The 25,232-nt window shown below is 38.9% G+C and overlaps 1 long non-coding RNA gene across 3 annotated transcripts in view; it reads right to left on the reverse strand.

Moving 5' to 3' along the window:
* Positions 1 to 2,279: 2,279 nt before the first annotated feature.
* The window catches only part of LOC131491831 (uncharacterized), a 166,483-nt gene continuing 143,530 nt past the window's right edge, over positions 2,280 to 25,232 (reverse strand). The window contains exons 12-19 of one of the 3 annotated variants that reach the window (XR_009251671.1): positions 15,127 to 15,219; positions 12,495 to 12,536; positions 9,177 to 9,376; positions 8,407 to 8,524; positions 6,223 to 6,312; positions 5,387 to 5,528; positions 5,146 to 5,252; positions 2,280 to 4,500 (exon numbers count right to left, since the gene is read on the reverse strand). This is a non-coding gene — a long non-coding RNA (uncharacterized LOC131491831). Of the gene's footprint in view, positions 4,501 to 5,145; positions 5,253 to 5,386; positions 5,529 to 6,222; positions 6,313 to 8,406; positions 8,525 to 9,176; positions 9,377 to 12,494; positions 12,537 to 15,126; positions 15,220 to 15,665; positions 15,862 to 25,232 lie in introns of those variants that run through there. The other 2 variants (XR_009251669.1, XR_009251670.1) reach the window with 2 other exon arrangements.

Below are 25,232 nucleotides of genomic sequence, written 5' to 3' on the forward strand. Positions count from 1 at the left end.
GCAGATCTTTATCTCGTTTTTGTAACCCCCTCGAAATGCCTGCCTAAACTTAGCAGACCATCAACAACTGTTTATTAGTTGATGAACTGACCAGATTGTGGCCATTCTGTAGCCTTAAAAAGAGGTCATTGGCGTCAAATAAACAATGAACTCATTAAGGACCACTTGTGAGACAATTAGGTCAAGAGGAATTTCAGTTGGCAAGCGTGGAAGTTGGGAGAGGGAACTTGGCTGCAGACTCCGGCAAGGGCCCGTCAGTCACCCAGGGCCATGGCAGATCTGTCTTGAGGCTGAAGGCAACTCCTGGCTGCCAGGGTGCCAGCTTTGAGACAACTGGGTCCCTCCCCACCAGCACTACATCCTTCCTGGTTTCTTTCAATTTGCCTTTGAAGAACACAGCCAGTAAACCGCCGCTAGGTGTCCCCCGAGTAAAAATAATGAGAGACAAAGTACTTGGGCCCTTTGGGTTTGTTTTTTTTTTTTTAATTCCAGTGGAGTTAACCTACAGTGTTATATTCACTTTTGAGAACTAACTTGACTTATGTGTCCAGGTTCTTTGACTCCTGGGCTCTTAGGGATAGGGTGGTACTGAGTAATTCAACGGGAACAAACGACCTCTGTAAATGAAAGGGAGTTCTGTCAAGAAAGCGGCATTTAAGCTGCTCCTTTTCATTTTCAATTAGGGTCTGTATCACCCTGCCTAGGGAAGACAGGCCACGGAGGCTTGGAATGGGCAAACGCTGTTCTCGCCTGGCTCTCTGCAGGGCGCTGCATGGTACAGAACCCCTGGGCACCCCTGAGCCCTGGCAATTTCCTACTGAGCAAATTTAAACATAGAGAACTGTGCTCTGGCACGTTTCTAACATTTAAACATCTTAAAATTTAAATGAGGTAAATTGCAGCCATTGCCTTTTCCTGAAACAGCAGGTGCAAGTGCCTTGTTTTCTTTAGTTATGGCACGGGCAAACAGAAAAGCATGATTTGGCAAAGTGTGTCCCAAGTTGGCAAAGTTACAAACACAGACTTCTCACCTTGGGCTCTCCGGGCTCGGCGTCCCCTTTCCTCCTCACCTTCCCGCAGGCCCCTTCTCCTTTCCAGTCTTTTTCCCCATCTCCCCTCTTTTGTCTCTCCTCTTCCATTTTCTCCCTCTTTTAACCATTTTTATGCACACACAGAATCAATCTTCTGATTATGATCTTTGACACATTCAACAGAAATAAGTCCTTGCCCTGGCTTTAAAGAGTCAGGAAAGGGAGGGGAGGGTGGGGGAAAGAGACCAGAAAAGGAAAGGAGAAAGAAAAGATTTGGAAAACAGGTGCCTCTATCTGCACCTGCCCAAAACTTAAGCAGGAAAATGGGCCACCAAGGGATGGGGGTAGTGACAAAAGCCTAGAGGTCCGCTTCCCTTCACTTTCCCTGCCTCAACTGCTGGACTCCTATATCATGTTGTAGGAATTTCTAATCTAACCACAGCCAGATGACTCACACTCGCCGACTGGCTCCCTAGGCTTCCGCAAAACACCTGGAAAGATCAACCTAACCCAGAAAACAATCTCTCCCCAGGTTAACCTTTCAAGGTAGGTCGGGGAATTTTCAGCACTCGCTTCCATCTTATTCGCCAAAGATTCATAAGCCTTAATCTTGATTTCAGACATAGTTGTATCTGAGAGTCCAAAACAATTTCCAAACGAAGTGATGAATGGCCACAGACTGGGCTTGCTTCTGCCTGGAGAGGAAAACTGAAATGACCTTATTTGGGTCCAGAAAGAGCTGAGACTCCTATGAAAAGGCACCCTGTTTGCTTACAGAAGCTGGCTCTCTGGCTCCTCAAAGCATTCCTCCTGTCAAGCACCTCAGTGGCCCCAGGTTGCCTTTCAGGGACATGTCTTCTTTATCTCCTTAAAGCCTAAGAGGATCTGTAACTAAATTCTAAGTGCAAGCCATAAGGGAAAGAGAAAGTGGGGTCCACAGAGGCTAATTCAAAACTTAAATGTTGACTAAACCCCAAAGAAACAATCCTATACTGGTTCGCCTTTTCTTTTTGTATGAGAGTCAGAAGGGAAAAGGAATTAAGGAAATACTTTTTGGGAAGTGTATAGGGGAATCCTGAATTTAGAAACTCTAGATGTAAAAGTAAATCATACATGCAAACCAGTAACTACTTTTTCAACTCTTGTTTCTAAGATAACAGCTAATGTTTATCAAGTGCTTGAAATACTCCTGGCTCTGGGTTAGGGGCTCTATAAACATTAATTAATCTAATACTCTCAACAACCCTAAAACGTGTATATAATTTTTTAATTGAGGTATAATTGACATATGTCAGTTTAAGGTGCACAGTGTGTTAATTTGATACATTTATACATTGCAATGGTATCACCACCATATATCATTATTGTGTCCTTAACAGATAGGAAAGCTGTTTCTCAGAAAGATCTGAAACTTTCCTTGAAGTGAACAGCAATTTCCTCTGACGTAATTTGCCTGAGGCCCTGAGCATGCCTGAGAGCGTGAGGGACCTGGGTATTAGGAAAAACTGAGTTAGAATTTAAGATGGGAAATTAGACCATTTATTAATTTTCAGACCTTCAGAAATGAAAACACCTAATATTTCTCATTATACAAAGGAGAGAAACATATGTTTTGACCATCCCCTTTTTTTGCCTTTCTCTCATTTAGAAGATTATCCATATTCTCTCCCAGTAGACTCCATAACTCATTCAAAATATCCATGGGTGCAGAGCTAGCAGGCAAATGTCCAAAATTTGAACCCGAGACCATCCAGTTCAGAGCCTGGACTCCCATTCATTTCCCAGGCTGACTTTCCACCTTTGGCATCTTTCATGCCCCTGCCATGGTGACCAGGTTTGAAGGGTAGAGGGACTGTAACTTTTATAAATCTGAGTACTCTTGTGTGAATGAAGGGGAACAACTGGGAAATGCCAATGGAATGAAGGAAAATGGGCTGCCATAGCCAAGTTGCATTAGAAACTGGCTTGTCTTTAGGAAAGCCTATCCACAAGACATTTTCTGAGGTCTTTTATTTCAGTGCTACTCAGTGTTGCCCAAGGGCCCCTGGGTGAGATAAAGACAAAAATTGAGAGTGTGTAGAAACCTTTAGTAGTCCCATATCATCCAAGCAAAAGATTCTATATGTCCAAAAGTATGTCTGCCATGGATTGGAAATAAAAACAACCAGTTCTTCAAGACAAACAGTTCAAGAATCTTTAATTTAGTCCATTAGGATCTTGGTAGGTGTTTCCAGGTCTCCCTTATAAGGCTGAAGAATCATCCAGCGAAACCCAAGTCAACTGTCACCCTTGTCCAAATAAAACCTAAGTTTTCCCAAGGGCGGGACTTTGTTTTGCCCACTGCTCCATCCCTGGTTCCTAGAATCACGCCTGATGTTCAAGGAATATTTGTTGAATGACCAAAATGCACTCATTTCTCAGTGGGAAGTGCCCAAAATCTTTTCCAGGAGTTGCCCTTGTCCATTTTTCAAGTGGGCCTCAAGACAACCCCGGTGATGGCTGGTCCTCTACACCTAGACCACCACCTCACCTTCCTCCCATCTCCACTCCTCACCCAGCCCAGACCTCCACCCCCACCAGGAAGAGAAGTAGGACAAATTATTGCCATTTATTTCCCCAGATGAGTTTCAGAATCATTTGGGCATATTTTCCAAACTGTTCCATTGAGATTCTGACTGACATTACACTAAGGATATAAACTAACAGGAAAAGATACACATCTTTACAACATTGAGTCTTTTCATGCATGAGCATGATATGTCTACTTATTTTCTTGTCTTTTTATTTTTATTTTTTTGATGTTTATTTATTTTTTTGAGAGAGAAACAGAGCACAAGCAGGGAAGGGGCAGATAGAGTGTCTGTGTCTCCACACAGAATCCAAAGCAAGCTCCAGGCTCTGAGCTGTCAGCACAGACCCCAACATGGGGCTCAAACTCACAAGCTGTGAGATCATGACCCGAGCTGAAGTAGGAAGCTTAACCAACTAAGCCACCCAGGTGCCCCATTGTCTTTTTATAACTCGTAGTAAATCTTGTAGTTTTCATATACTTTCTGCGTATTTATTGGTAAACGAATTTTAGGATGATTTATTTTTATAGTTGTTATCGTGTATGGGGTCTGCCTACTGTTTTGTTTTCTAATTCTTAGTACAAAGGAAGAAAGGAATCATTTTGGTAATATTTATTTTACATCTCTTCACTTTAACTAAGTGTTGACTAATTTTCATTTATTATCTTGGGTGAAACATCATAATATCAACAACTGATCATTTTATCGTATGCCATTTCCTTCCTCTAGTTGTACCTCTTTTTCAGCTCTTTTTCCTATTGCATTCAGGAGAGTAAATTCTTCTTAAATAAACTTTTGGTTGGGGAGACATTTAAGATGCAACAGAAAAAATTACGAGAGTCTACAGGGATGCTGCCAATGTAGTACTTAGAGGAGATCTATTGCTCTTGATGCCTATACTTGGGAAGGGGGGAAACAAGAGAAACAATAAATTAAGTCAATACCTGATAAACTCTGTCCCCTTTAAGTTACAAACCAAGAGAGAGAAGAAAATGAAGCCAGAAACTTAAAATGGAGGAATGCAAAAAAGAATTGGTTAAGAAAAATATCCTTCACCATAAATAGTTTGAGAAGCACCAGTTTACTACACTAAGGTCTTGGTAAGTACCTCTGGGTCTGCTTTATAAAGCTTAAGAATCATTAAACAGAAGCCACTTTATAAAGAGACATTTTCTTTCAGCCAACAGACTACTCTCTCAAGTGCTTGAAGCCTGTAGGTCTTGAAAATAAAACTGATACCAATAATAGTAATTTTTGAACTTATGTTCCAATGATATATGTGAAATGAAATACAAAATTGTGATGAGCCACTATCTGCGTATGTTTTAAGAATGGTGGATTTCATGTGCTCAGGCAGTTCAGCCAGAGTCCTTGGTCATTCTTGATAAGAGTCAGAGCTATTCCTTGCATGCCCTATAAAAAAGAAAGGAAGAAAGAAAGAAAGAAAGAAAGAAAGAAAGAAAGAAAGAAAGAAAGAAAGAAAGAAAGAAAGAAAGAAAGAAAGAAAGAACGAGCAAACCCAGTGGGCATTTCTTCTACAGTACCTGCAGAAACCAGCTCTAGGAATTGCCCTGATGAACAGGATTGACCCAGTCTTCTTGAAGATACAGAGGCGGTGGAAACAGCCCTCATGGTGCTTCATCAGCATGCACTAAAAGGTGAGCAAATGTCACTTATAACCTGCCTGTGTCAGTCCTTTGCTCAGTGAAGAAAATATCTCCCTGATAAATTTTGAAATTCTATGTTTCCCACCAGGAAAGCCAGGGTGGGAGGTTTAATTTGTACCTCTGGGAAGCTCTGGAACATGAAAACAAATATATTTAATTAAATGTGCCTCTAGGTTGGTAACACTCCAGGATCTTGTCAAAATGAAACACGAGATCTTTTCTGGAACTTTGGGCATCTTCATCCAAGTATCCTCAGTATTCTGAAACAATTATGATTGGCCAAGTATGAGGAATAAGATGTTTACAAAAAAGGGGCAAAAATATGTGAGAAAAAGGAAAGAAACATAACTTCCAAGAGTGAAAATCTAATTGCCACAATTAAAAACTCACTAGATTATTTAAATAGCAGATGAGAATAAGCCAAAGAAAGAACTGGTAAACTAGAAGCTGGATTTCAGTAAATTATGCTTAATACTTCACAGAGAGACAGAAAGTTGGAAAATATATGTTAAGAGATGTGGAGGACAGAATGAAAAAAAGGCTAACAGTTGTCCAATTCGAGTTCCAGAAAGAGAAAACAAAGAAAATTGGATTGTGTTAGTTATCAATAACCATGTAACAAATTACCCTAAAATTCAGCTGCTTAAAAACAACAAACAGGGGTGCCTGGGTGGCTCAGTTGGTTAACCAACCAACTCTTGGTTTCAGCTCAGGTCATGATCTCACAGTTTTGTGAGTTCAAGCCCCACATTGGGCTCTGCATTCGCAGCACAGAACCTGGTTGGGATTCTCTCTCTCTCTCCCTCTCTGCCTCCCAACTCAAGCTGTCTCTGTCCTTCTCAAAATAAATAAATAAACTTTAAAAAATAAAATAGCAAAAACAACAAACAGTTGTTTCTCATGGTTTCAGAGGGAAGTTTCAGTTTTGGTGTCAGGAATCTGAGAGCTGCTCACCTGAGTAGTTCAGCATCTCACAGGAGTTCAGGGTCTCACAGGAGGTTTCAGTCTTGCTGTCAGCCAATGCTGCAGTCACCTAGAGTTTGACTAGTTCAATTAGTCAGAATGATATAAAAATTATAAACCTGTATGTAGCTATTAACATGGCCTCATAACATACAAAGCCAAAAAGTTAACGAAGTTGCAAGGGGAAGTTGACAAATGCACCATAATTGGGGGGAATTTTAACACACCTTCTACACAATTAATAGATAAAGCAAACTATTATAATCATGGGAATAAAGAATATTTGAACAAATACAATTAATAATTTACGTAATGGGGACAAATTAAGCCCTGCACACATTATGATCAGAGAACATATTCTTTTCAAGCATACGTGGAACATTGATGAAAGCTGACCACATATCATACCATAAAAAGATTTTCAGTAAATTTCAGTCAGTATACTTCAAACCATATTCTATTTGTTCAATGCAATTATATTTGGAATAAGTAAAAACAAATATTACAAGAAAATAGATTTGGGAAAAGTCATAAACATAATTTATTAAACAATCAAAAGATTAAGAAAAATCATAATGAAAATTAGAATAAAGTTAATACTAGACTGCAACTCTGATAAAGACAAAAGCTATGTGTGTTTAATAACTTTACATTCTAGAATTTAGCAGGGACCTCATCAGTAATTGTCAAATAAATATCTGAATGGATTTGAGTCATAAAAGTTAAAAAATATTGCATGTAACTGTTTATTACATTCTTGTTGCTGCCTGCATTTTTCTGAGGTAATTTTTAAAAAATTGTCCTCTCACACCTGTCAGAATGGCTAAAATTAACAACACAAGAAACAAAAAGGGTTGGCAAGGATGTGGAGAAAGAGGAACCCTCTTGCACTGTTGGTGGGAATGCACATTGGTGTAGCCCCTTTAGAGAACAGTATGGAGGTTCCTCAAAAAACTAAAAATAGAACTACCCTATGATCCAGCAATTACACTATTAGGTATTTACCCAAAATATACAAAAATACAGATTTGAAGGGGTATGTGCACCCCTATGTTCATAACATTATCAACAATAGCCAAATTATAAAGAGAGCCCAAATGTATATTGACTGATGAATGGATAAAGAAGATGTGGGGTGTGTGTATATATATATATATATATATATATATATATATATATACTGGAATATTACTCAGTCATCAAAAAGAATAAAATCTTGCCATTTGCAACAAGGTGGATGGCGCTAGAAGGTATTGTGCTAAATAAGATAAGTCGAACAGAGAAAGACAAATACCACATGATTTCACTCATATGCAGAACTTAAGAAACAAAACAGATGAACATATGTAAATGTGGTGGGAGAAGAGGAGAGAGGGAAATAAACCACAAGAGACTCAACAATAGAAAACAAACTAAGGGTTGATAGAGGGAGGTGGGTGGGAGATGGGCTAGATGGGTGATGGGTATTAAGGTATTAAGGAGACACTTGTTGTGATGAGCACTGGGTGTTGTATGTAGGTGACGAATCACTGAATTCTACTCCTGAAACCAATATTGCACTGTATGATGGCTACCTAAAATTTAAATTTAAAAAATGTTTATTTAAAAAAGTCCCCTAGATGTTGTTATATTGTGAGATGTCCCTAGCTGAGTTCTTTAAAAAGTCAGCTTGCAGGAAGATTAGATTATTTTTTCCTCTTCAGTTTTACAGAGACGTAATTGACAAGTCAAAATTGTATATATGTAAGGTGCACAACTTGATGTTTTAATATACATATACATTGTGAAATGATCACCACAATCAAGTAATTAACATATTACTTTTAATTTGTTTAAATTAAACAAATTAATTTGGTACCTTCTTTTTAATTTGTGATGAACACTTATCATCTACCCTCCTAGCAAATTATAGGTATAAAAGTACACAATGAAGTATTGTTAACTATAGTCACTGTGCTGTACCTTAGATCTCCAGAACTTATTCTTGCATACCTGAAACTTTGTAACATTTAACCAAATTGTCTCCCATTTCCTCTATCCCCTTTGCCCCCAATTACGTGGCAATCACCGTTCTGCTCAGTGTTTCTATGAGTTCAACTATTTTAGATTCTACATATAAGTGAGATCATACAGTATTTATGTTTCCGCATTTAGCATAATGTTCTCCAGATTTACCCATTTGTCACAAATGGCAGGATTTCTTTCTTTGTAAGGGCCGAATAATATTCCATTGTACAATGCGTGTAATTTTTGTAATGACCATAACAGGTTGAAGCAGCTATTTTCATGAAATCTGTTTTTAAAAACAAAAAAAATATTAGTTATAAAATAAAGGAAAACATTAGGAACAATCTATTTTCACCTGGATACAACTACACACATAAAAATGCTATTGTTTCAGAAGGTGAATCATATATCATAGTGAGTGAAACGGCATGAAAATGTTACATTCAGTTAAATCTCCACATTGTCCCTGTGTACTTATCTTCATAAATTCTACCATTTTTTATCAGTTCCCAAGGAGACACTGGCATAAATATTTCTGAACCAACTACCTATGTGCTCAGGAGAGGAAATAGGACCGAGTAATGAGCATTTATTCTAGCTGAAGATGTCTGAAATTGGCTGGAAATGTGCCTTTTTTTTTTTTTTTTTGCATTCTGTAATCCAAGCTTAATTTTTTTAAGGATAGCAGGGATATCACTTGCAAAACAGAAATGGAGGTTTATCTTTCACAGTCTAAAGTATTCCAGTAAATCATAAATCAACTGGTCATTTCTCTATTTAATGATTTACCACCTTATCAAGAGCATCTCCTTGTTAGCTTTTTATGAGGCTTATCATCTAGAGCCAGTCTCCAAAATTAGAGGCTAATAAATTATTAGCTACATGTCTAGATGTGCAACAGCTGACTGAGGAGTAATAAAAGATCCCTCCTTCCTTACCATTCAACTGGGTAATTAGTCTGTATTCACCAGCACAATGTTGTAAAGATCTGGAAGCGATTCTATTCATGCATTCAGTACAGGCAGCTGAGGGGAAGGTCTGGTCAAAACAGCTTTGGACAAAGAAGCTCAGTAATATTTGACTGTTTCTTCTGATCACATTTAGAAGTCTCAGACCTCTACCTCTCTCTGTCATCCGTCTGTAGACAGAGGCAGATATTGATATTTTTATTTACAATTCTGAAAACCATGGGCTTTTCAAGCATGCTGTCAAATTTCACCATTCCTGATTCGGGTTCCACTAATTTCAGAAGTCCAAATAATGCTAGCAATAGCTGCAAAAAGGCCACTTTTTAAAAGCAGATCCTTTCTTTCCTGGTAAATTTGCAAGTAAATTATGTAAATATATTTTAAGGGAAGAAGATGTTTTCTATTCCCTTAGACAGTAAAAGTTTTCATGCATCTGAGAAATAGCCTTTCTAGCCCAATCTAGATACAGATAGAGTAGATAGCTAGGTAAACAGATGGAAAGAAGGAAGGAAGGAAGGAAGGAAGGAAGGAAGGAAGGAAGGAAGGAAGGAAGGAAGGAGGGGAGGAAGGGAGGAAGGGAGGGAGGGAGGGAGGAAGGGAGGGAGGGAAGAAGGGAAGGGAAAGGAAGGGAAGGGAAAGAAGGGAAGGAAGGGAAGGGAGTTGAAGAGAAGGGAAGGAAAGGAAAGAGAAAGAAAGAGAAAGAAAGAAAGAAAGAAAGAAAGAAAGAAAGAAAGAAAGAAAGAAAGAAAGAAAGAAAGAAAGAAAGAAGAAAAGAAAAGAAAGAGAAAGAGAAAGAAAGAATCTGCAGATCACTAGGGACCTAGGACCTACCATCATTCTTGTTTGTAGATCTAGAAACTTGATATGCTTGATTTTCTTGGGATTGATCAACCTCCTGGAAGCTGACTCAGACTAACAATCCCACAGAAGAATATTTATGTTGATATTTACAGTCATTTGAAAATTTCACTGGAAGCATACTCCCTGACCAAGGTCTAAGGTCAATCGCCTGCCTTCTTATGGAAAGACATATTCAACAGAAAAGTTTGGTCAGTGGAGAAAGAATTTGAACCCAAGGAGTTGGTATTCTCTGGCAGAGGTCACTATTAATATTACAGAAAAAACAGAACAGAGTAACTAAAGTAGGTGAGCTGATGGCCGAAGCAAAAGGTTACAAACAGCCCTGCATTCTTGGGGTCACCACATTCAAGATTCAGTCCAGAGATCTGAAAGGGCAGAAACTCAGTGCTGATGGTGCAGTCACGGAAGATCAACCAAAGAGGGAATAACCCTTGTGGATATCATTCACAATAGCTGAGTGCATATGGCAACACTCTCCACAAAATGTTTCCTGCTTTTCACTTTCCTGATACATGGTAGGATTATCTTCCCTCCACCACCATTGATATTAGACATGCTCTTTAGTTTAGCCAAGAAAATATAAATAGAAGTGAAATGTGTCATTTCCAGGCTGAAGCTCGAAGAAGCAGGATGTTATTTGCTGCTATGGTTATTATGGATGCACAGAAAGGACTACAAGGAGCAAGGAAGGCCCTATGTCAACCTTTGTTGGGCGTGTGTGTGAGAAAGAAAGAAATAATTGTTGGGCTAAGCCCCTGAGACATTGGGGGTATTAATGAACATAGCCCAACCTACCCTTCCTGTTGTGGTATATGTCCTGAAATTAAAAAATATTTTACATTAAGGCTTCTTAGAGTCAGGGTACATTGATAACCTAATTAATACTTAGAAGGTGACTTGCTTTTTATATAATCAGAACAAAGAGAGCTGAATAGTGTTTTGAGATGCCTGGAAAAGCATAATGGACCCCTCCTGCACTGTAATAGAGCATACTTTCTGGTAATGGCATTAGATCCACCTGCCAAACACCTCATTTACTCATTCATTCATTCATTCATCCGTCCCAAAATATGTATAGAGTGCTTACTACATGCCAGACACTGTGCTGGAACCTGGGGATATGAAATGATTGAGACAGTCCCGCTCCTTACGTATGGACTTAGCCTCTTTACTCTCATTCTTCTAGATTCCATTTAGACCATGTACTTTAAACCAGCACATATTCCTTTATCATAACCGTTTAGTATCAAACTGCCACTTTCCTTAGTCATGTTTTCGTTCTAAACACACACTCTACATCAGTGCTTCCCAAACTTATCATGTTTCTTTTCTGCTCATTTCCAGACTAGGGCTTAAGTAAAATACTATACAATACAAATAAGTTACTAGAAAAATATTTCGTGTGATTGAATGCCAACACAATGGCGATAAGCTATAAAAGTTTCTAAGTCATTACTTGCAGTTTCGGGACTTCTTTCCTTCCAGGTGGACAAAAGTTCACTGACCATCGCTGGTCTGTGGACTATTCTCTGAGAAGGACAAGCAGTGAGGACTTAAGCAAACTAAGGTTTCTGTTTTCATTTGTAAAATCATCTGCCTCTTAATTACCAAAGTTAAAAAGTTTCATGTGCTGGGTACCTCTTCCGATGAGCCCCCATTGCCTATTCAGCTAACCACTTGCATTATTCTTTAGTTAATGTTTTTTCCAATCACCTCACTTTTTATATGGATACATTTTTTAAAAATGTCTCCTCCATGTAAATAGAAAATCTGTTTCACTTGCAATAAATAAGACGTAACTGTGCAAAGAAGGGTTATGAATAAGTAGTTATTCAAGCCTAGGGAAAGAGAGGCGGTCGCCTGCTCCGAGGAGAACTTAAATCTTACTAATGTGGAACTAAAACTTCCTACTTGACATAATCAGAAAACTGAGAGAAAACTAAAGAGAGCTTTTTACTCATTATGTATTTCAGTGCTATGTAATCCTCTATTTATATTTCCATCTAAAACCATTTTAAGGACCAAACAGTAGTCTCTCTATTCTTCAGAAAACAGGGCAATATTTTAACTTGCCCAATATGAGGGCTGTTCCAAGTTGTCCACCATGTCTACAGTCACCAATCTGGTGGTCATAATCACATGGGTAACTGAACACAAGCATCGAATGTCACCGCTTCCTTTCCTTGGTAACCCTGTCATAAGGACTACTGGCGCTGTAGACCATAGGCTTACTTCAATTCTGGAAGTAACACTCTCCTCAGGTCTAAACAGTCTTTATGAGATTTTTTTTTTTTTTCCAGCAGACTTCATGCCCAACATGGGGCTGGAACTCACAACCCAAGATTAAGAGTCTCATGCTCTTCGAACTGAGCCAGCCAGGCGCCCCTATGAGACTTTTGGGAGTCCTACCATGAGTACCCAACTAACCTGTATTTTCTTCCTTCTTCCAATAATGATCAGTTTCTTTTCCTGATGAGACAAGAAAAATATTTTTTAAAGACTGTAGTTCCCCCTCAGGCTCCTTTGTAGCTACAAGGAGAAAAATTAACTCTTACCCACTTATTTTTTTACTGCTTTAAGTGACTTAATCATAATCCACAATTTTTTAAAAGAATGTTTTGCATGGTGGATACACAAAGATATTTACAGAATCCACCAGCAGTTAGATGCCATGATTAAATTAGGCGATTCACAAAATTCACGTGGTTTAAAAAAAAATCATGATCCACAATTATAATATTGGTCATATCAGACAGACCTTAGAGGTGTGGCTTGGCCTCTCTGTTTTCATGTACCTACAACACTATCCAACTCTGAGCATTACTTTGACGTCAGGGAGCAGGGATTCTAAGGACAGAAGAAGAGTCATTTGGCCTGAGTTTACAATTCAAGTTGTGAATTCTCCGTTAATTACCCCTAACTAAACTCCAGACCCAGGCTTCTGTATGCACTAGGTGCAAATACGCACAGTGTGAATATTTAAGTTTGTGTGATATTCCCAGAGACGTAAATATGAGCTGAATCTTTACAACAACGGAGAGATCCTTCTGGAGGCATCGCTTACCTAATGCTGACCTTTTATCAAAGAATTTTTTTCCCCAACTAACTGTTTCAAATAAATGCTAACCATACAGGGTCTCTTCTCTCCCTTCAGGATATACAAACCACAGAATTCCGATGACTCACCCCAAAATAGCTTATGAATATGCCAGGGGCGGAAGGGCATGCTGTTTGGTTCTCTAAAACTTCCTGCCAAACTGTAGAAACTGAACATACACAGATATTTGGGGACTAACTGTGAGTAATAATGAGAATTTAATCCCCTTTAGTCTTCTGAGTTAGCAACAGCTTGCCTAACATGTCCGGTTACATCCTGTTTGCTACGCATGTGACTCCTCAAAAAAAATAATAATATAATATTAATAGCACAATGTTTCATTGTTAAGACTGCTATTATCTATGTCAATGGTTCTCAAACACTGGCAGCCATTTGTAGACTAAGGTCACTTCTTGGAAGAGCTATAAATTCGTGGCTTTATGAAACAAACATATTATTACTATGTCTTTGAAATAAAAAGCCAGGATTCAAGGTATGGAATTTTAAGGCACCCAAGTCCTTAAAAGGGAAAGGCAGTTACGTATATTGATTAGAATCTTGAGTTGGAATCAGTTCTTTTGCCACCTAGGCCACATTTTGCAGGTACTTGGCCTAAGTCCTAATTTCCCCGTATGTAAAATGAAGAGAATGGTAATACTGTCCATATTTAAGGTTAGAATTCTAGGTCCATACAGTGAGGATTAAATAGGGAACATCCCTAAATAAGGACTACTGCTAAGTAGCCCAATAAATAAATTATCTAGTGCCATCTCTTTTCACAAATAAAGAATCTGAAGACCAAAGCTACGAAGTGCCCTATGAACAGCCGCTCACTCCTCACAGCAATGCCAAGGAAAAGCCCTATAAATGCTGTGGGTAACAACGGGCTCTGAATCCAGTCAGCCCAAATTCAAGCCCCAGTTTTCATTCTTGCGAGCTGTATAACCTTGGGCAAGTCACTTAATTTTTCTGTGCCTCGATCTTCTCATCTATTAAATGTTAAAATAATATTTAAATATTAAAGTAATAGTAAAGTTTATTAAAATATAATGAAAATAAGGGTATTATTATTAAATAATATTAAACTATTAAAATTATTATATTAATATTAAAATAATAATAGTATTTTTCCCCCAGGGTTGTTAGGACAGCCTAAGAATGTAACATGTAATAGTGCCTGGCATGTACTGACTAATCAATAAATACTACTACACCGATATGGAAAAGTTCTAGTTCTTCTAAAAACAGATTTTAGAGTAAAATACACGTCCACAATGGCAGGCTTGAAAAAGCTATATCCATAAAAGCAACCCAAACCTAAAAAAAATAAAATAAACAACTCAAAAATGTATTTAATGCAATTTACAAGGTCATCGGAATACGTACAGATGTCTTTTCAGATTAAGGTATGTGTCTTCTTTAACCACGTTTAGGTGTCATATTTCCCTTCTCTTATCGAGAAAGGATACCAAAAAACAACTTGATATTTCAAACAACAGCCACAATTGTTCTAGAGTCATTTTGATCGGACTTTGAAAAGAATGCCAGTATCCAGTTGCCCTTGACATTTGTGGAGGAAGTATAAGCCAATGGGAAAAACACCAGACTCCCCTTTCCAGTCTAGGCTTTGCCATTTAACAAGCTATAGACAAGCTACTCGATCTCTGAGTCGCCATCTATAAAATAGGGACAGCTTCTGCCTTGTTACACATACTACACGGAAACAAGTATGAGACATGTTTCATAAATAGACTTTGTTCTATTTATATGCATGATTTGTTATGGTACTTTACCTGAGTAGTTTGTTCAAAACTGTTCTGCAATAGTTAAGCGTCAGAAATATACTTTCCTTTGCTTATTACATACTCAAAGGACACAGAGACTCTCATTTTAAGGAGATGTGTAGAAGAGAAACAGGAGAAAACCTTTCAATCTCAGAGAAAGAAAGAATTTGAAACTTACCAGTATTGACACGTGACAAAGAGGCACACAAGACTATATACTTCTCCATCTCTTGACAATAATTCGTACCCATAATAGACGGTTAAGATGTATCTGTTAAAAGAATGGGCAAGACATGAATTAAAGGATTTATGGTGTCCTAAATTATTTTAGGATTTATTGTGTCTAAATTGACACAATTAGTATGCCCTCATTGACACCACTTTATCCCTACTCCCACCCAATTAGTCCCTGATTTGAAAATCACTGACCCAGGCACAGCCATTGATGACCTCCGAGAGCTATATGCCTATAACTGCTAGCACCTTAACAAAAGGTTTAAAATGGGACCGTGGAATCAATAAAGAATTTCTCCTAAACTCACCATTTGTTTTCTAAGCAATAGACTATACTTTGTCTTTGAATTGTTTTAAAATTCTGCAAGTGATTTCAATCCTGAATTGAAAACAAGAGGTCAAAGGACCTGAGAAACCATACTTCCTACCCTCATAGACGTCATTTCCAAAAGTGAGAGAGAAAAAAAAAAATATCTGCATGACCTTTGTATTCCATTTGTCTCTTGAAGCACCATAAAAACATGAGAAGGAACGTTTTGTGATGCGGGATGGGGGCCTGGACAGGTATGGACCCTCACAGCTCCTCACACCTCCCAGGAAAAAACCTGCTGAACAGAACTCTGCTTGAAGACTTCAGGGAGCATCACAGTTCAGGCTCCTCCCTCCCAGTCACATGGGACCCAAAGATCAGATGGAGACTGGGCTTCAGCGTTGCACGTGTTTGCTGGCACAGCGTCCTCAGTACGTCAGAGCCTCACCTGACACTGACTCATTGCTGGGTGGAAAGCCAAGGCCTAATTGTGTTGGTCATATGTAACTTGCCACTTCCAGCCAAGTATTCCAAGCCCTTTCAGAAATAGTCCACTAACTTGCTTTCCCACTATACCCTGAAATAGACCCCACAGACTCCTGAATTCTCTTGCCTCCGAGAGTTTACTCCTGCCTCTTCTGATGGCTCCCCACCCCCCCCCCACCCTCCCCTGCCCTTGCCCTGCCGACCTCTGTGTCAAACTTAATGCAGAGGCTGGGAGGCTCCTCTTTGTGGGCTCTCAATAAATATTCATTCCACTCAATTCAGTCACTCTCAGAGATAAGAGGCAGCAAGGATTACCAGATTTCCTAAATACATCTGAAAACCCATTGCCTGGGGTCAGGGTGACAGGAGGTTGCTTCTTTACTGAAAAACCAATTTTCTCAAATGCACAGCAGTAAGCCTCAGTACAGATACTGTGTCTTACTCGAGCTTTATACAAAATTCAACACATCTGTCACAGGAGCTTATGGCTTCCAAGGCAGAAAATCTAAATCCGTAACAAATTTCTCCCAAAGTAATAGATGGTTCAAAGAGTCGAACCCAACATGAAATACATATTGGACAAAAATAGCAAAGAGTCAGCTCTTATTTCTTGATATTTCAAACCATATGTTCACCCATTTTCCATGGTAGATTCCTTGTCCTATTTGTTTGTGTACACACTGTGCCTGCCATGTGCCAGGAACATACATATTTTGGATTTTTTTTGGTCACAGAAATAAAGAACGGATGGGTATGGGATTGCGAGAAATCAGGAAAAGCAAATGAAAAAGGAAAGAAAAAAGAAAGACTAAGCCTGTGGCAAATCAACATTTATTCTATGAACATAAGCACTTTAGTATGATTTTTGTGTGAATTAACATCTTAATCTAAAAAGGAGCCTCTGGAGCCCAATTCTGTATACAGTGGAAAAAGAGACATAACACCTAAGCCTTGAACCCAAGAGAGTAAGTTGGGAAAAGGAATTTTCAACACACACTGTTAAAAAAAAAATACCAAAGTTATTTATGATAAAAGTACTGGACATGTGGCCAAACAAAGCTAATTTACCCAGGACTGGCATATTCTACATTTCTATAATTCGAGAGGCAAGAAAGGCCATGATAGGCAAGAGTACAATGTGTGTGTGTGTGTGTATATATATATATATATATACATAAACAAACCAATAAGAAAAAGTAGGTGGGCCTCAAAAAATTGGGGGGGACTTAAACAAAATAGAAAAGAGAGAATTTCAGGGACAAAACTGGGAAAGATGTTTCCCAGGTGCATGTGTGTGGAATGACTTAAATTAAGACAAACAGTCACCAAAGAGTGAGGAGGAGAAAGACCCAGAGCTGTCCCTCCCCTTCCTGAAGAAATCAATGACTTTTTTTTTTTTTTAAGTAGGCTTCCTGCCCAGTGCGGGGCTTGATCTAATGACCCTGAGATCAAGAGTCAGATGCTGTACCAACTGAGTCAGCCAGGCACCCTGAAATCAATGAGGCTTAATTGTAGATGATAATTAGTAATATTATATTATAAATATTAATAATGCCTGTTAATAAGTAACAGCTACAAATCCAAATTGGGTGGGAAAAGGATGGAGAAAGAGAAAAATGTTGAGAAAGATTGAGTCTGGCAAGGCCATTTGGGGATAACTGGGGAAGGCAAGGGCTGTCTCAAGTAGAAGGCAGGTCTGTGGAGCCATACTTGGCCACTGGAGAGGGAACGGCTCTCTTCCGGGTGCACACCTAGCTCTTTTCACATTTATAAGCCAGAGAAAGTATTCTTATATATTACTGAATTTGTTGTTTTCCTTGCCAAATTTATCACCTCCTGTCATGGTGTTAGCTTATAGCAGCTACTTAGTAAACAGTTGTTAAATGAAAAGAAAATCAACCAACAATAGACACTCTGACACTGGCAGACTTTGCAAGCAGCTTAGGTGGGAGTAAGTTCAGCTCTGGTACAGGCTCTTTGAAAAAACCCTAACCCTGACTCTAAATTTGAGTCTGCCCTCGCATACCCTAAACAAGGAAATTCAGTAAGAATGGTCTCCCAACCTGGACAAAGCTAAACTCTTATCTATTCTCTGCACCTGTAACCGCTTGATTTATAAATAGTTTGCCCTTTTGCTTGGCTTCACAGTCAGCTGCACAGCAGAAGAAATGCCTAAGATCACGTTGCTGTCGTGACTAATCTCTGAGAAGAACAATTCGTAGATGAAAGGGAAAGTATCTCCAGAGCTCTCACAACCAGGAACAGGGTGTGCACCAGCTCCATGCACACAGTTGAAATGCAGACATCTCCTGAGATGTGACTTGTTGAAAGAAAGAAAAGAAAGAAAGAAAGAGAGAGAGAGAGAGAGAGAGAGAGAGAGAGAGAGAGAGAGAAAGAAAGAAAGAAAGAAAGAAAGAAAGAAAGAAAGAAAGAAAGAAAGAAAAAAAGAAAAGAGAAAAGAAAAGAAAAGAAGAGAAAAGAAAAGAAAAGAAAAAAGAAACCGTAAAAGCACTGAAAAGGACTGGGGCACGATGGGACAGAAACAGCACCAGAAAATAAAATAATTGACCAGTTTCTGAGGATTTTTGCACTTACATGACTGCTGTTACAGTATATTAGTTAAAAATACACTGCCCCAATTAATCAATGCAATGATACATTACACAGCCACAGAATTATCATGATGCTTATATGGTAGCATAAAAAGTCCCTTATTTGTTGATCTGATGAGTACTTATCGACCTTCTCCTATGTGCCGGCTCTGCTTTATATGGAGGTGTGCACGAGGGGGTGAAACAGGCAAAAATCTCTGGTATAATGTGCATGATATAATGCTATATCAAGGCCCAGGAAAAAAAAATCCAGGGCAGTAAAAATCCAGGGCAGGAAAGAGCTTTCGTGGCCTGGCAGGCACAGTATTAAACCCCAGTTGTGCTCCTGACGTATATAATCTTCAGCAAGCAATCAGCTGCTCTTGCTGATTCCCTTTTCTATATTTATAATAAAGGGGGACATAATAGCTATTTTGTGGTATTCTTGTAAAGATGAAACAAGGTAGAAAATCAATCAGAACTGAATCTGACAATACAATGCCTTAGGTGTCCAAAGAAATCCTCCCAGGAGAGAATACCCCCCATTCACACACACACACACACAAAAGTAACATATAAAGTAGTTGTTTTTAATGTAATGCATGGCTAAACATGCAAGCGTATCAGGGAAATCCCCAAAGGCCAGAAACAACGAGAAAACACACATGCAGAGAGATAAGCAAGTGCTTGAGACAACAGTCCTCTCCTGGGCACCTGCCACACTACTCACATTGGACCCAGGATCAGGGTACCAAAAAGATGGGGGAAAAAACCCTAAAGCTTGGATTCCCCAAAGATCACACTTTCAAAGGGGCATGGAGCTACTTCCTTGTCTCATCCTTAGATCTGGTTGGAGAATAAATATCCAGAAAGCTACTAGCCATAATTCTGCATTCACACAGATTTAGGACCTTCTGGTCTCAGTACCTGTGTAAACCTTAAAAAATAAAAAATAAAAAGGTGAAAATTTAGATGAAAAGATTCTTGGTTTGCTGGTGCCTCTGTCCTGTGGCCCACTCCCTACCCCACCAGCACCTGACAGCAGTAAATATAAATTCTTTCTACAGGACAGCTCTTTAAACTCCATCTTCGAAGCGTTTCCACAGATAAGGTGGCAAGGCACATGGTGTCTACACACAACAAAACCAGCCACTATGGATGAAAAATCCATAGAAATAATAAATGTTAACAAGTAGTCGAAAGTATTAAGTCTAATAAATATTTCAAAGAAAGAAATTAGTACAAAAATACATAAAAGGGACCGAGATTTATAAAAATGGCCAGGCAGATTTGTTTAAAAGTAAAACTCCTAGAAATGAAAGATACAATCATTGAAATTAGCAATGTGCTAGGGGAGGTGTCCAGCCCATATATGGGGGCATGTTTATTTCTGTACACTTATATCAATGAGCCTTATGTTTTCATTGTTACTTTTAACAGCTTTATTAGGTACAATTGATATACAAAGAACTGCACATGTTGAATGTACAACTTGATGAGTTCAGGCAGATGTAAACACCTCGTGGTATCCTCACCATAATTAACACCTTCAACACCTCCTAGTTTCCTTGTGTTCCTTTGGGTTTTTCTTTGTTTTTGGTTTGTTTTGGTTTGGTTTGATTTTTTTTTTTTTTTTTTTTTGTAGTCAGAACACCTACCATGAGGTGTGTGTGCTCTCTTAACAAATTTTGAAGCGTGCGATCATTGTGTATCGTTTTGTTAACTACAGGTACTGTGTTCCACAGCAGATCTCTGTAACTTATGTACGACATAACTGAAACTTGGAACAATCACTCCTCCTTTTCCCCAGCCCCCAGCCCCTAGAAACTATTATTGTATTCTCTGCTTCTTTTTTTAAGTTTATTTACTTATTTCGAGAGAGAGAGAGAGGTGGGGGAGGGGCAGAGAGAGAGAGAGAGAATCCCAAGCAGGTTCTGCACTGTCAGCACAGAGCCCGACGTGCCTCACGAAACCACAAGATCACAAACTGAGCCGAAATCAAGAGCCGGACACTGAACCGTCTGAGCCACCAGGAACCCCAGCTTCCAAGTTTTTATATAGATGTTTGTCACAAATTTAATAGTGAAAGAGGAAAAGAGTAAAGAAAGAAGAAGTAGAAGATGCGTTTTGCAATCTATCAAGCTATAAACTCTTACCTCCTGTCTTACAGAAAAAAAAAAAAAGTCACTTCAATGCCTCTACTTTCCTAGTTATTTCCAATTCACTCATCTAAAAATTTTTGCTGGAAACCGGGCATACTTTCAACCTCTTGAGGAAGCAAATTGCTTACATTTACTACCTGATGTTTAAAATGCAATTCGTCTTGAGATGTTTGTCTGAGTTTGGTATTCCGTGCTGTGTTTAAAAGGCGGCGTGAGGGGCGCCTGGGTGGCGCAGTCGGTTAAGCGTCCGACTTCAGCCAGGTCACGATCTCGCGGTCCGTGAGTTCGAGCCCCGCGTCAGGCTCTGGGCTGATGGCTCGGAGCCTGGAGCCTGTTTCCGATTCTGTGTCTCCCTCTCTCTCTGCCCCTCCCCCGTTCATGCTCTGTCTCTCTCTGTCCCAAAAATAAATAAAAAACGTTTAAAAAAAAATAATAAAAAAAAAAAATAAAAGGCGGCGTGAAAAATTAAATAAATAAATAAATAAATAAATAAATAAATAAATAAATAAATAAAGGGCTACGTGATCAATTGTCTTAGATCTTTTTCCAAAATACAGAAATGAAATTCAAATATTTTCCCTTCACACTGATATTTTACTCACTTTAACTCCCTCTCTGGACCTTTTGTATGGCATTCTCTCTTAGTCCTCGGATGTCTACATGTTTGTGCCTCGGGTTCATTACACTCAGCTGACCCACCACACCCCGGCCAGAACTTCAAAAGAAGCTGGGAACAGCCGCACTTGTTCTAGCTGGAGGATCATCCCAAGTCCCTCCCTGTTTACTCTTGAGATGTTTGGGCCTTTCATCTCTAGTTCTCAGATTCTGGCACAATAACCCAGCTCTGACGTCAGGATCTAACCCTCCGGATTCCAGGCTGTCACTGAAATGTTTATGCCATGATGATTCTGTGGCTGTGCTCTCCACACTAATTGTACAGTTGCCACCGCCTTGAGTGAGAAATCTCCCTATCTAGGACGAGCCTTCAAATCCCCAGATGACGGGGATTTGGACATCTACTGTTTCTTTTCATACATCCCAGCCACACCTGGAAAGATTTATATCATTAGGCACAGTTGAAACAGGACTTTTAAATGATCCACTGTATGATATCATTGATTTTTTTCCCTGTAACTAAAATAAAATCAACATTCTTGTTCCACTTTCAAGGTATATTTTTGTTGTTTGTTTGTTGTTTTATTTTAGAGAGAGGCAAAGGGGGAGAGAGAGAGAGAGAGAGAGAGAGAGAGAGAGTCAGTCTTAAGCAGGCACCACACTCAGCAGGGCCTGATCCTGTGACCCCTGGATCGTGACCTGAGCTGAAATCAAGAATGGACCTGTCATCTGACTGAGCCACCCGGGCGGCACCTTCTTGTTACACTTTCAAATCTACTTCAGCAAAGTGACATGTCCAATATACGTGAAAAGTGGCCTTCTCTGAAGTTTTCTCAAGGGTTGGAAAATTCAAGGAATTATACCTCACAACCCAGGGAAAAATTTCCCAAAAAATGTTTCTTACTCATCTTTCCCTACCAAATACATCATCCAGCAGTAGCCTCCCCCCACCCCCGTCTCTCTGTGCCTCTCTCTCTCTCTGAATCTCTAGCTTATTGCTGCTTTCTAACTTCCATGCAATTATAAAAGAGAATGAGGAATATCACTATGAACTCATTTGAAACAACTTCCCAAAGATGTCATGAAGTGACCAACAGCACAATGCATAACATCATATATATTATACTACCTTTTGTGTAACGAGTTATACATATACCTGCATATCTTTACAAAAAAAAAAAAAAAACAATGAACGAGAAACCTGAAAACAATGCACATGGTTACCTACAAAGAGTAGGGAACCGGGTGGAAGGAATATGCAAGGCAGTGACATTTCCTTGAGAATTCCTATTTTTATAGTTATGACTTGAAATCATGTAATTACATACTCAAAGAATAAACATAAATATAAAAAGGGGATAAAAAAGAAAAACTAACAAAGCAAAGTGAAACAAATGAATCCAATGTTATTTCCAAAACAAAAAGGCCCATAATATTACAGGGATGGAACAGCAGTGAAAGAACTAGCCCAAGTCCCTAATGACCACAGTATCTGACTCTTGGCCTTGGGCCCAGCATAAAGTAGGGAGTGGAGAACAGCAAACACATTCTAAATTCTTATTAACAGGTTTGTTTTCTAATTGCACAGGCAAAAAGGTCCTGGAATTATTTTATATGTATTATAGGATTTAGAGAATAAAGTAATGCATCAAGATTGTTGAGAACCATGGTTTTGTCACTGGGAAGAATGGGCAAACTGATATGAAACAAGGAAGGCAAAAACCCTGGAGGATGCAACTGAATTGGTAGTATCAGTGTGGACTCCAGATATCTTTTTTTGTTTTTAATTGTTTTACTTTGAGGGAGAGAGAGAAAGAGCACATGCACATGTGCACAAGCTGGGGAAGGCAACGTGTGAGAGAGAAAATCTCAAGCAGGCTCCACACTCAGCACAGAGCCCAACAGGGGGCTCAATCTCACAACCCTGGGATCAGGACCCGATCCAAAATCAAGAGTCAGATGCTCAACCGACTGAGCCACCCAGGTGCCCAAGATTTCATATATATATATATATATATATATATATATATATATATACACACACACACACACATACATAGATATGTATATATGTAGACATATATACATACATATATGTATATATGTATATATATGTTTCTATGTGCATGTGTATGTCCACATATATATGTACTTATGTATGTGCATATGTATTTACATATAGCCTGTATTTTCATAATTTATATATGTGTATATGTATGGTGTGTGTATACATATAGATGCTGTCAATAGAATTCTATTCACAAAATGGCTTAAAGGCTATCATAGTAGTAATGAACACCCCTAGTGCCCAGATATTAATCTCAAATACCATTCCTCAATAAGGGAACCAAAAATCCTAGTTTCCTTGACACCAGACTTCATTTAACTGCTCAAACTAAAACTTTTTAATTAACTTTTAAAATGAATAGCCATTACTAATGATTAAAGATCTCCAAATGCTCTCCATGTTTTTTTGAAAGGTATATAAAGACCCTCAACCTTTAATACTTTAAAATCAAATCAAATTCCTAGAGTACTTTGGCAAATAACTTATTAAAATCCTTAAAGAACCTTATTTTATCATTTGAAACAGAAATAAGCTGTTGATATGAGTTTACTGGGTTTGGGGATAGCAAAAATGTCAGAATGCTAGAAGGCATAAAACTCTGTCTATATCTACGTCACCAAAGAAACTATTTAGGAAATTAACTTGTAAATAGAGTAGTCTTAATGTGGAAAATACATCTATCTTTTGCTTCAACAAACTTTTCCTAGATTAGATAGAAGTTATTCAGGAAGATCTCTGATCTACGAGTTAAGCCAAAGGTTTGTCATTAATGCTTCTTCTAACCTCCTTGAGAATAACTAAGTGAACATTTTTTTTTTCATCTAAGACAGTTGACCATATAAGGAGAGTTGTACACCTTTGTTCACTCCAGGCGACCTCCTGTTTTGCATCCTATTTCACTTGATTTAACTTTTTGGCACTAAACCTACAGTTTTGTTCCCAGTAATAGCAGACTTAGCAGACTAGCCGATTGTAAAGAGTGGCTTACCATAAACATGGTCTTAGCGTGTTCTTCTTTTAATGAGGTGTGACCTTGGGTTCCTTCATGGGACTTAGGTTCAGATGGCATCAGGAAGCAGCCCTAACTCGTCAGCAAATGACTCAGCCTGCTTCCTACTGATAAGGCCAATGAAGAAAGGAGTGGCCAAAGCCTCAAGGGGGGAAACCCCTAATTGGGACGGACCCAAGACACCATCCCAAGCAGTTAAACCTATAGTCTACCCGGGATCTGACTACAGTCAGTTCGCCAGCCAGTCAGCGTGGGTGTCCTGAAAACTCAAAACAGGAAAGACACCTGGATTTCATTCAGGTCTACTAGTTCATTCTTCAGAGATCAAAAGTGAGGCGAAGCGAATTGCCCAAGACTAAACAAAACAGTGGCACACCTGGGACTAAAACTCTAATCTTTGGTCTAGGTTCCAGAATTTTCTCTGGAACAGAATTTGTGTAATGCTGGTTTTTATGTAAGCTGCTTTAATCAGCTCATGGATATAATGTACACAGGTTATTAAATGTATATAAAGGAATTGTTGAGGTAAAATTGCCTATTTTTGAAAAACATTACAGATGAAAACAAAGGCAAGTGATGTATTGTAAAGGAAATGAACAAAAATTCTTAAAGCATGAAGCGTTAGCGCTGAAAACATACTGAAAGATTGCTTCAACGATTTTACAAGGAGTTTTTGTTACGGCTGTGTGTGGGGGGGGGGAGTGGTGGTTATGTTTTTGGGGGGAAGGGGAGAGTGTTTTGTTGTTTTGGTTTTGCTTGCTTAGTTCACTTTAAACAGCGCCCCCTGAGGCACCTTTTTCATTCCCAGG

This window comes from Neofelis nebulosa, chromosome 12 (genome assembly GCF_028018385.1).
Source record: "Neofelis nebulosa isolate mNeoNeb1 chromosome 12, mNeoNeb1.pri, whole genome shotgun sequence".
NCBI lineage: Eukaryota > Metazoa > Chordata > Mammalia > Carnivora > Felidae > Neofelis > Neofelis nebulosa.